The sequence below is a fragment of the Cnephaeus nilssonii genome (assembly GCF_951640355.1).
Source record: "Cnephaeus nilssonii genome assembly, chromosome: 1".
Classification (NCBI taxonomy): Eukaryota; Metazoa; Chordata; class Mammalia; order Chiroptera; family Vespertilionidae; genus Cnephaeus; species Cnephaeus nilssonii.
In genome coordinates, this window is record NC_137072.1 from 60,672,818 (window position 1) to 60,684,963 (window position 12,146).

Below are 12,146 nucleotides of genomic sequence, written 5' to 3' on the forward strand. Positions count from 1 at the left end.
GTCATTCATGAATTGGGCAGCATCCCTTCTAGAAATTTATACCTGTATTTACAAAAATTCCAAAGGAAATTAAAAGGGAAATATATTCATATATGATTTGTAAATCAGGGAAAAAGCCCTCTTTATGAAATGAAAACATGTTCCAAATGAAAGGGATAGAACAGGGTTTATTTATTTTTTAAAATATATATTTATCAATTTCAGAGAGGAAGGGAGAGGGAGAGAGAGATAGAAACATCAATGATGAGAGAGAATCATTGACCAACTGCCTCCTGCACAACCCACACTGGGGACTGAGTCCGCAACCTGGGGATGTGCCCTGACTGGGAATCGAACCATGACCTCCTGGTTCATAGGTCAATGCTCAACCACTGCGCCATGTGGCCAGGAGAGCAGGGTTTATTAAGGCAAATGTAGCAAGGAGATGATAAGAGACGGGTTGCTAGGATAAACATAATCATAAACTTACATCATTCATTTCTGATTGGTGGGGGTAACTGGACTTTCCAGGGTTAGCTGACCCAGTGGTAAGCAAATGAAGTTGTGAGATGAGAACAATGGGTTATATATGATTAAGCATTCATCAAGTCCTAGTGTCAGCCTCTGCCTATAGAACAAAAAGGCTGTCTTTGATCACACAATTATAGTGCAGGGAGTATTATTAAAAAACAATGCAAGAAGTACAATTTATCAAGTAGTACAATCAGCATGGGGTGGGGGTGGGGGACTACTCAAGCTGCAGGCAGTTTTGAAGCCCCAAAGGGCAAAGTTAAGCTCTATAAGCAGCTTCAGAATTCAAGCTGAAAAAAATCCAAACAATGGGCCACAAGTTATATTAAAGTTCTTATAAGTCCTCTCCAGGTACGTCGCTTTACAATTAACGAAACCAGCCAGCAAATTCAAATGATTCCATTAGTCTATTGCTTATGAAACTGCCACTTAAACCAGATGGTAGAAAACTTAAACTTCCATGCTCTTCATACTATGTGATCTCTTTATGGAAGAATTTAACTACAACACAGCCGGTGTTAGAAAGGCAATGTTTTGAGTACCCTTCTTATGCTAGGGTAGCCAAAAGAGAAAAATAAAATAAGGATGGCACTGAAGAGATACTCTTTAAAAAAAGAAGAAGAAGAAATATTTTTATTAATTTCAGAGAGGCAGGGGGAGGGAGTGAGAGATAGAAACATCCATGGTGAGAGAGAATCATTGATTGGCTGCCCCATACTGGGCATCGAGCCCACAACCAGGGCACTGGGAATCAAACCATAACCTCCTGGTTCATAGGTCGATGCTCAACAACTGAGCCACATCAGCCAAGCTGAAGAGATATTCTTATTGTGCTGTTACTGTTCTCAGCTTTTACTTTGATTTTGGTGTTCATGAGTTATACCTGTCCAGAACACTCATTTTTAATAGATATTGAAACTGTATTGGTTTGCACAGTTGAATAAGGGATTATACTTTGAAAAGTACAGCATTTACTCTTTCTGTTGCCACTCAAACTCTTGATCATTTTTGTTTTGATATGTCAACCTGTGACACTGGAAAGAGAGCTGTATAAACTTCTACCCACTTTATAAAATATATAAAATTATAAACAGGCATTAGAGCTCAAGAACCTTACTAACCTTTATTTAAACCAGGGGTGGGGAATGTCTGGCCCTCGGGCTACACAAGTCCCATGAATTCATTTAGTCTGGCCTGCCAAGGCATTAGGGGTGAGTTGATCAAATATACCATGCTAATTTTTAAACTGATAAATTTGTATGGCCTGAGAATCTATATATATAAAAGCCTATGCTACTGACCAACCAAACAACAGAATGACCTGTCGACTGGTCGCTATGATGCACACTGACCACCAGGGGGCAGACACTCAATTCAGGAGCTGCCCCCTGGTGGTCAGTGTGCTCCCACAGTGGGAGCACAGCTCAGCTGACCGACAGGTGCCAGATGCAGGGCTTATGGCTTGCAAGTGCCGCTGCTGTGGCTTGAACCTCTCCCAATCAGGACTGACTGGGCATGAGCCCTCAGCAGGTGCAGCATGGCAGGGATGAGCGGGAGCAGCAGGCAGAATTGGAAGGAGGTGTTGGACTGCTGATTTTGGCCCGATCCTTGCAGGCCAGGGTGATGGACCCCACTGGTGCACATATCTGTGCACCGGGCCTCTAGTGATGTTATAAATATCCAAATGGCGCTTGGCAGAAAAAAGGTTCCCCACTTCTGATTTAAACAATTAATCATGCCATTAAAAAAAAAAAATGGCTTCTAGCCCTGATCAGGTAGCTATGTTGGTTAAAGCGTCATCCCAATAGGCTAAGGTTGTGGGTTCCATACCTGGTCAGGGCACATAAAAGAATCAACAAATGAATGCATGAATAAGTGGGACAACAAATTGATGTTTCGCTCTCTCCCTCCTTTCCTCTATGTCTCTGAAATCAATCAATGAAAATTTCTTAAAAAGCATCACAGTCAGAATTCATTGAAAGGTGAAAATGTAGAACAAGACAGTAGGTGGGAAATGCTTGTCACAGGAACATTTAAACGGAAATGTACTTTCCCAACTAGAAAAAATTTTCTATCTTCCCACTGGTTGCCAAGAGATTGCTGAAGTAGAAGTGCAAATGGCAGATTTTGCTCATTTTCCTTAGCAACAAAATAGATGAGGAGTATGTTTATGGGCTGAAGCATTTAATTACTGTACTGCATAGTATTTTAGACAATGGAATCCTCTGCTGCAGTCTTTCTAAGGGGTTGGGCAATCATTGTGAAGAGCAGCAGTCAATATTTCTGCATTTGTAATGCTATGTGAAAAAATATGTATTGGGAGGCTACATTTTATTTGTCTTTATACTATTGAAGGATTAACTTTTTAAATAATCTTAGTCAGGAAAACTAATCATTTGTTTGCTAGAAAACTATGAAGATTAAAGAAACTTTGGAATGTTAAAAAATAAAATTAAAGTATGCTGTTTGAGCCCTGACCAGTGTGGTTCAGTTGGCTGAGTGTCAGCTCATGCACTAAAACGTCACCGGTTCGATTCCCAGTCAGGGAACTGCCCAGGTTGCAGGCTTGATCCCCAGTTGGGGTGCATGTGGGAGGCAGTCAATCGATGTTTCTCTCCCCCTTCCTCTCTGTCTAAAATCAATTAAAAAATCAGTTTTTTAAAAGTGTGCTGTTTGAAAAATTAAATTTTAAAAGTGTGTTGTTTAGTCTCCAAATATGTTGGGATTTTCCTGTTATCTTTCTTTTATTGACTTCTAGTTTAAATTCACTATCGTGTGAGAGCTTACATTGAATGATTTCTATTCTTTTAAATTTGTTAAGATGAAAAATAAAATAATAAACTACTTACCTGGCAGGGGAGATACCATGATCACAAAGGCGGTTTTCCCAGGGCAAGGCTCACCCATTGCACTCTGGGTGTGCTGACCCCTGCAGTTTCTCAAGGGTGGGAAACTCAACTGCATAATTTATGTGTTGTGTGGGACTGCTTTTCTGCTCTCCTTCACACCCCCCCTCAAATAAATAAATGCATAAATAAATTTGTTAAGATGTGTTCTATGACCCAGAATGTGGTCTATCTTGGTGCACGTTCCATGTGAGCTTGAGAAGAATGTGCAATCTGCTGTTGTTGGAAGAAATCGTTTATAGACACCAATTATATCCAGTTGATTGATGGTGCTATTACATTCAACTATGTTCTTACATATTTTCTACCTGGAGGATGTTTCCACTGCTGATAAAGGAGAGTTAAAGTCTTCAATTCTATTTGTTAATCATCTATTTCTTTTCACAGTTCTATAAATTTTGTCATATGTATTTTGATGCACTCTAAAAATATTTTTTTATTGATTTTACAGAGAGGAAGGGAAAGGCATCGAGAGTTAGAAACATCGACAAGAGGGAAACATTGATCAGCTGCCTCCTGTATGCCCCTTACTGGGATCGAGCCCGCAGCCAAGGTACATGCCCTTGACTGGAATCGAACTTGGGACTCTTCAGTCTGTGGGCTGACACTGTAGCCACTGAGCCAAACTGGTTAGGTCTTGATGCACTCTTGTTAGGTACATACACATTAAAGATTGTTGTGTCTTCATGGAATATTAACTTAGCCCTAGCCGGTTTGGCTCAGTGGATAGAGTGTTGGCCTATGGACTTGAAAGGTCCCAGGTTTGATTCCGGTCAAGGGCACATGCCTGGGTTGTGGGATCGATCTCCAGTAGGGGGCATGCAGGAGGCAGTGGATCAATGATTTGCTCTCATCATTGATGTTTCTATCTCTCTCTCCCTCTCCCTTCCTCTCCGAAATCAATATTAATAAATAAATAAATAAATAAATAATTGACCTTTTAATAATTATGCAATGTCCCTCTTTATCCCTGATAATTTTCTTTGTTTTGATGTCTTCTCTGTCTGAAATTAATATAGGTACTCAATCTTTCTGTTGTTTAGTGTTTATATGACATATCTTTATCTATTTATTTTTATTTCTATGTGTCTTTATAATTAAAGTGGGTATTTTTTTAGAGAACATGTAGTGGGTGGGTCTTGTGTTTTGATTCACTTTGACTATTATATTTAATTATTGTTTTTAGAACACTGATGTTTTATTTTATTTTTTTAAAGCTTTCTTTTTTAAAAAAAATATTTTATTGATTTTTACAGAGAGAAAGGGAGAGGGATAGAAAGTTAGAAACATCGATGAGAGAGAAACATCGATCAGCTGCCTCCTGCACACCTCCTACTGGGGATGTGCCCGCAACCAAAGTACATGCCCTTGACCAGAATCGAACCTGGGACCTTTCAGTCTGCAGGCTGACGCTCTATCCATTGAGCCAAACCAGTTAGGTCTGACCATTGATGTTTTAACTGATTATTGATATGTTTGAACTAATATCTACCATATTTGTTATTGTTTTCTATTGATTGTGCTAATTTTTTGTTCTTATTTTTGTATTACACTCTTTTTTTGCCATTGGTGGATTGAGCATTTTATATGATCCCATTTTCTCTTCTATCATGTAAATTATTTATATTTTAAAAAGAAGACATCTTTTAAAAATACATTTTTTAATTGATTTCAGAGAGGAAGGGAGAGGGAGAGAAAGAAACATCAATGATGAGAGAATCATTGATTGACTGCCTCCTGCACGCCCCCTACAGGGATTGAGCCTGCAACCCAGGAAAATGCCTTGACTTCCTGGTTCATAGGTTGATGTTCAACCACTGAGCAACACCAGCTGAACAAGAAGATATCTTTAAAAAAAACACAAAGACTTTTCTCAGTGGTTGTCCTGATGAAAAGGAAAATGGAGGGCGTGGGGGGTGGGGGGCTTGCGACCTAGTTCAGTATCTGGTTAAAACTGTAGTCTCACTTCCCCACTCTGACTGACTTGGGCAAAGCTGCAGAGCCTAACCCCAGGGCCCCGCCACAGCTGACGGGTGGAGCTGTGGAGCAGGCCCCCAAGACCCCACCAAGACTGACTTTGGCGGAGCTGCTGGGACCCTCAGGGGCCCGCCACAGGAGGAGCTATATAGGTCAGAGCCTCCCCACGAGTTCAGTTCAGGCTTTGGATCCGGAATTCCCCTGGACTAGCAGATCTGGGAAATAAAGGCTCAAGTTTCCTCCCTCAGTGCTGGCTGATCTTCTCCCGTGCATTCTGCCACAACACTGAAATTTCTGACCTATAAAAATTTCCTTCATTCTAGAAAACTACTTTGACATTTCTTGCAAGGCAGGCAAGGTGGCAAAAATTTTCTCAATGTATGTTTATCCGAGAAAGTCTTTATTTTTTCTTTACTTTTGAAGTGTGATTTTGAACAGTACAGAATTAAAGGTTAGTGGTTTTTTTCTCTTAATATTTTAAATGTTTCACTACAGTATCTTCCAGCTTGCATGTTATCTGCGGGGAACTTCGATATAATTCTTATCTTTGTTCCTCTATAGATAAGACCCTATTTTTCCTTTGGCTTCTTTATTTTATTTTTTTTAGTGTATGTGATATTTATTTATTTATTTAATGATTTTTTTTTTTTAATTAATCCTCACCCTGGGATATTTTTCCATTGATTTTTAGAGAGGATGGAAGGTAGGAGGAGAGACAGAGAGAGAAACATTTATGTGAGAGAGACACATCAATTGATTGCCTCCCACATGTGCCCTGATGGGGTTGGGGGATCAAGCCTGCAATGGAGATATGTGCCCTTGACTGGAATCAAATCCAGGATCCTTCAGTCCAAGGGTTTATGCTCTATCCACTGAGCCAAACAGACTAGTGCTGGCTTCTTTATTTTAGATTTTATACAGTTTGAATATATGCCTAGGTATAGTTTATTTGGTAATTACTCGGCTTGGTGTTTTTTGAGTTTCCCATGGTTTCATAGACTGAATAATTGTGCCCCCAAAATTTATATGTTGAAATGCTAATGAACATGTGATGGTATTAACAGGTATTAACAGATTGGTAGGCAATTAGGTTATAAAAAGACTAGAGGCCTGGTGCATGAAATTGGTGCACTGGAAGTGGTGGGGTCCCTCAGCCCAGCCTATGCCCTCTTGCAGTCCAGGACTCCTCGCTCCTTACTGCCCGCCTGCTCGCTGCTCTTTACCTCTCAGCTGGCTGCTCCTTACCGCTCGGCTGGCTGCTCCTTAGCAGCCATGAGCCCACTTCTGGCTGAGCAGTGCTCCCCTGTGGGAGCACACTGACCACCAGGGAGCATATCCTGCATTGAGCATCTGCCCCCTGGTGGTCAGTGCACATCATAGCGACCGGTTATTCTGGTCATTCTGCTGTAACAGTTGCTTAGGCTTTTATTATATAGATATGAGAGCTTGCCATATGAGGATACTCCCTGCCATGTGAGGATACAGCAAGAAGACAGCCATCTACAAACCAGGACACAAGCCCTCACCAGAACTGAATTTGCTGGCACCTTGATCTTGTACTTTTCTGACTCCAGAACTGTGAGATATAAATGTTTGTTTTTTAAGCCACCCAGTCTATAGTAGTTTGTTATAGCAGTCTAAACTGGCTAAGACATGTGGTTTGGTGTCTGACCTTGATTTGGAGGAAATTCTCAGTTATTATTACTTTAAATATTGCTCTTGTACCTTTCTTTCTTCTCCTTTTGCTATTCCCATTATGCGTCTACTATACCTTTTTGTAGTTGCACCATCTTTCTTGGCTATTGTTCCCTTTTTTTCAGTCTTTTGTTGCTGTCCTTCTTCTTCTTTCCGTTTCTATTGACCTATTCACAAGTTCAGAGATTTTTTCTCTCACTTGTGTTCAGTCTACTAATAAGCCCATGAAAAACATTCTTTATTTCTCTAACATTATATTCTCTAACATTTCTTTTTGATTCTTAGAATTTCCATCTTTATTTACATTACCCATCATCTTGTCACCTTTTTCTACCAGAACACTGAGCACATTAATCATAGTTGTTTTAAATTCATGGTTGATAATTGCAACAATCCTGCCATATCTGTGTCTAGTTCTAATGCTTGTTCTGTCTAATGCTTGTTCTGTCTCTTTAAACTGTGTTTTTGCCTTTTTGTATTACCTTTTAATTTTTTGTTGAAAGCCAGACATGTCCTTGATAAAAGGAACTCTGGTAAATAGGCCTTTAGTTATATGGTGGTGTGGGGAGAGGGGTGGCATTTTGTATTCCTACATTCTGTATTCCTGTGATTAGTTCTTTAGTGAGCCTGTGCTCCTAGGTTAAAACTTCACAAGTGCTTCTCATCCCCTGCCCAGCTCTTCCCCACTCGTGCCCCCCCCCCCAGTCTTAGATAAGACAAGATGGCTATCTGAAGTTGGATATTTCCTTTTTCCTAGGTCATTTGGTCTCTGATAAAACCTCAATTAGGTTAGGATCTAGTAAATAATTTTTCTAGGGCAGGCTTTGTTAAGAACAAAGTGCTCTGGTTTGTTTCAAAATGGTTACTTTCCCTGAAGGAAGACCAAAGGGATTTTTCTCTGATCTTTCCTGGTAGAACTCTAGGAGGTAAAACTCAAAGAGAGGGGACCTCTTTGAAGTTTTTAGCTCACAGATTTGTCCACTCTGAGTCTCTATCAAGTTGTCAATTACAATTCAGGTTTTTCTACCATAGAATTGGTACATTAAGTTGTGATTCTGTATTTGTCTGACTGTCTCTCCAATTTTAGGGGAAGCCAGTTGCCTCAAATCCTTACTTTTTTGACAGCTATAAGAGAAGCTATTGTTTTTTGTTTTTGTTTTTTTCAGTTTTTTCAACTGTTCATTTGTTGTTTTGATAGAGAGGTGACTATGGATGAAAAGGGGGTTTAAGAAAAGTAACCTCATGGGGTTATCTGATCATAAATTCTTTTTTAAAAAAACGAAAACAATTCAACATCATTTATTGTCATCTGGTAGTAACATAAGGGTATTGTAAGCCAATATGAATTAACTAGAGGCTTGGTGCACAAATTCATGCACCAGTGGGTTCCCTCTGCCTGGCCTGTGGGATCGGGCTGAAACCGGATCTCCAACATCCCCCAAGGGGTCCTGGATTGTGAGAGGATTCAGGCCAGGCCCAGGGCCTCAACTGATGCACGACTGGGGCAAGGGAAGGATGCAGGAAGTTGGCCATCCAGGTAAGGACCGCAGGAGGACTCCAGGGCATGTCCAGCCTGTCTCGCTCAGTCCTGATTGGCCGGATTCCAGCAGCAAGCTAACCTACTGGTTGGAGCATCTGCCCCCTGGTGGTCAGTGCACATCATAGTGAGCGGAGTGAGTGGAGTGAGCGGTTGAGCAGCCTTAGCATATCATTAGCATATTATGCTTTGATTGGTTGAACAGACCACCAGATGACCAGACACTTTGCATATTAGGCTTTTACTATATAGGATGTTTAAGAATTATTCTCCCAACAAAGGACACCTAAAAAATACAAGCTGTATTGCTTCTCAATAATTTCTCACTTCATTAAGTCATTTCTAGATGGAGACACTTTGGAGCAGAGTCATATTATCTCCTTTTAGCATGATTGGACCTAGTTGTTTTCTTGACTTTGTTTTAGAATGAGTCTCTTCTGTATCATCTAATATGTGGTTCATGTACTCATCAAAACTAATGATACAGCTCTCTATCCACATATTCAGTTGCTCATAAAGCCACCCCTGAACCTGAGGTCTAATTTGCAAGTATCTGAAGATGAGGTTGATGAGCTGGACCATCACCTTCTGCACCTTTTAGCCCTGGCCACAGAATATCATGGTGGAAGCTGACAAAGAGCACACTAAGCCACAGGCTTCCTCAGAAAGCCACTTCTGGAATCTGAACATAAATTCTTAACTGGGCCCTGCTGGTGTGGCTTAGTGGTTCAGTGCCAACCTATGAACCAGGAGGTCATGGTTTGATTCCCAGTCAGGGTACATGCCTGGGTTTCGAGCTCAATACTCAGTGGAAGCATGCAGGAGGCAGGTGATCAATGCTTCTCTCTCATTATTGATGTTTCTATCTCCCTCTCCCACTCTTGTTTCCTCTCTGAAATCAATAAAAATATACTAATTAAAAAATATATATATCCTATATAATAAAACCCTAATATGCAAATCGACCAAACAGTGGAACGACCAGTTGCTATGATGCGCACTGACCACCAAGGGGCAGACGCTCAATGCAGGAGCGGCCCCCTGATGGTCAGTGCACTCCCACAGGGGGAGTGCCGCTCAGCCAGAAGCCAAACTCATGGCTGGCGAGGACAGCGGTGGTGGCAGGAGCCTCCCGCCTCCACAGCAGTGCTAAGGACCCCTCAGGGGTTGTCTGCCTGCCAGGGAGTGGGCCTAAGCCAGCAGGCAGACATCCCCTGAGGGGTCCTGGGCTGGGCTGAGGGACCCCCCGCCTGTGCATGAATGTCGTGCACTGGGCCTCTAATATATATATGCATGCACCAGCTTCTGCTTCTGGAACTTGTTTCCTGAGCCATCGCAGCCCAGCTGGCTCACTTCTACTACCTCTGCAACAATCTAAATAAACTTTCTCTTATAATTTGGAAAAAATAAAATGTAAATCAGGTCACTTCCTCCTCAAAACCCTCCTATGGCTTCTTACATCTAAATAAAAGTTCAAAGTGTATCTGGACAATCAGTGGGTCTGTGCTGCCTGTCAGTACTTGAGCCAATTAAGCAGAGACAGGGTTGAATCATATATGAGTGTTTATTCCCAATACTGCCGGCACTATATGAGAGCAGCAGGTTGTCTACAAAAATCTGCTCTGCACCTCACCATAAACCAGCTGCTTATATTGGGTAGAAGAACAAAGATTACATGGGGAAGTAGGCAAAAAGGTATGCCAAATGGGCAGTTCACAGGTTTGGAGGTTTGCAAAAGTCTGCGAGTATGCAAGGGCTGGGTGTCTTCAAAGGGCTGGTGATATGCAAAGGCTGGGGGTCTTCAAAGGGCTGGTGATATGCAAGGGCTGGGGGTCTTCAAAGGGCTGGTGATATGCAAAGGCTGGGGGTCTTCAAAGGGCTGGTGGCTCTGGGTTCTGGAACTAGGTTGTTAATCTTCCCATGCTAATAGGGCTCCCTGATGGGGAGGATGGGCTGCTTTTCCAGGTGAGCTCCCAGGTCCCGAGTGCAGCTGTGCTGCCAGTCAGGTTAGAATGTGCCTTCTTTAATCAGAATAAAACAAGCACGATTAACAGAGCGTGATTAATATTTCTTACAATTAGCTGGTCCCCAGTATTCTATTCCTGCCCCTATCAAAAGTACCATTAAGGTGGGGGAAAGGTACAGATTGTGTCACCAGTTAGATAATAACAATAGTTCCCGAGTGGTGAGTGAACGTCCCTTGGTAGTCACAGTGCTAAGAACTTTCATTTAATCCCACAATAAATAAATGAATTAAACAAATAACAACTCAAAGTACTAATGAGCCACTAAGCTGTCTACACCATCTCATTCCTTGTTAGCCCTCATCCCAGCAACCCCATCAACTACCATTCTCCCTCCCATTACTGTTGGAGAGTGGGAATTTTTGAGCACTACTGAGGCTGTGGACTATGCCCCAGATAGAGTTGTCAGTGCTGACACCAGGCCAGGCCTTGAGATAGGGTCTCATGGCCCCTTCCCAGCACGTAGGCCTTATTTCATAGAACACTGTCAGCTTTCTGAAGAACAGGATGACCCTGTGAATAACATGGTCGTCATTGGGATGACTCTGACGTTGCTTGGGAAAAACTGTTTTGTCTTGGGTTACTTGTTCTGCAAAAACCGGATGTGGTTAATGTGCTTAAAAGCGGTCCTGCACAAAGGGTCGCTGCTGCTCTCTGGTCTCCCTGCGCGGATATGGCAGAGCAGTCGCCTGGCTAGTCGCTCGGCCTGGCCAGCTGGCTAGTAAAGGCTCCCTAAATTTTAATTTGGTCTGGGCTCCAGTGGTCATTCACTTGCCTTCGCTCCACAACAATTACCATACCCCAGACACAGGTAAGATGCTAAGAGCTTCCTGTCTCAGAGCCTTTGTGCCAAGTACTCCCTCCAGCTGCACCACTCTGACCTCGGTATATTCATTAGGATTTAATTTCATTGAAGGACAGTGGCATCTACACTGTAAACAATTATCTCTCATATTCAAGAAATCCAAAGGTAGGCCCAAGGTTTCAAGAGCCCACAGTCCTTCCATCTTGTTGCTTTGCCCTGTGAGGCTTCCATTCTCCAATGAGGCCCCTCGCAGTCCACGCAGCGGCGGGAACAACCGTCGTTGCGTTTGGATTCCAGGGACAGGAAAGAGGAAGAGGAAAGAGCGCTCCGTTTCTATGAAATGCTGGGCAAAGGAGGAAACGGAAGCCTCGGTTTTTAAAAACGTTTTTTGAAGCTAAACCTTTGCTGTCTGGATAAAAATCCCATTTGTCTTCATGGGGGCCTTTGAGAACAATAATAAGGTATTCTTTTAAAGGGAGCTTGCTTCAAATGACCCTTCTAGTAAAAGGTAGTCGAGCTTGATCTTTTTGTACCACCTGTCCGTGTAGGAAGGCCCAAAGCTGTCAAAGACCAGGATGGAGACCGGCTCCTTTCCCAGGGTCCTGGCATTTCCCCAGAAGGCGTGAATTTTTGTCTCTTTTGGTCATTCCGACCTAGGCCACAACCTGTGCACATCCCCCGCCACCTCCCCC

General features: G+C 42.3%; 1 pseudogene across 1 annotated transcript; it reads right to left on the minus strand.

Annotated features, from left to right (window-relative positions):
• Window positions 1-8,967: 8,967 nt before the first annotated feature.
• On the minus strand, window positions 8,968-9,246 carry LOC307116617 (small nuclear ribonucleoprotein E-like; annotated as a pseudogene). The gene has a single exon. The product of its transcript is annotated as a small nuclear ribonucleoprotein E-like (transcript).
• Between the last annotated feature and the right edge of the window lie 2,900 nt (window positions 9,247-12,146).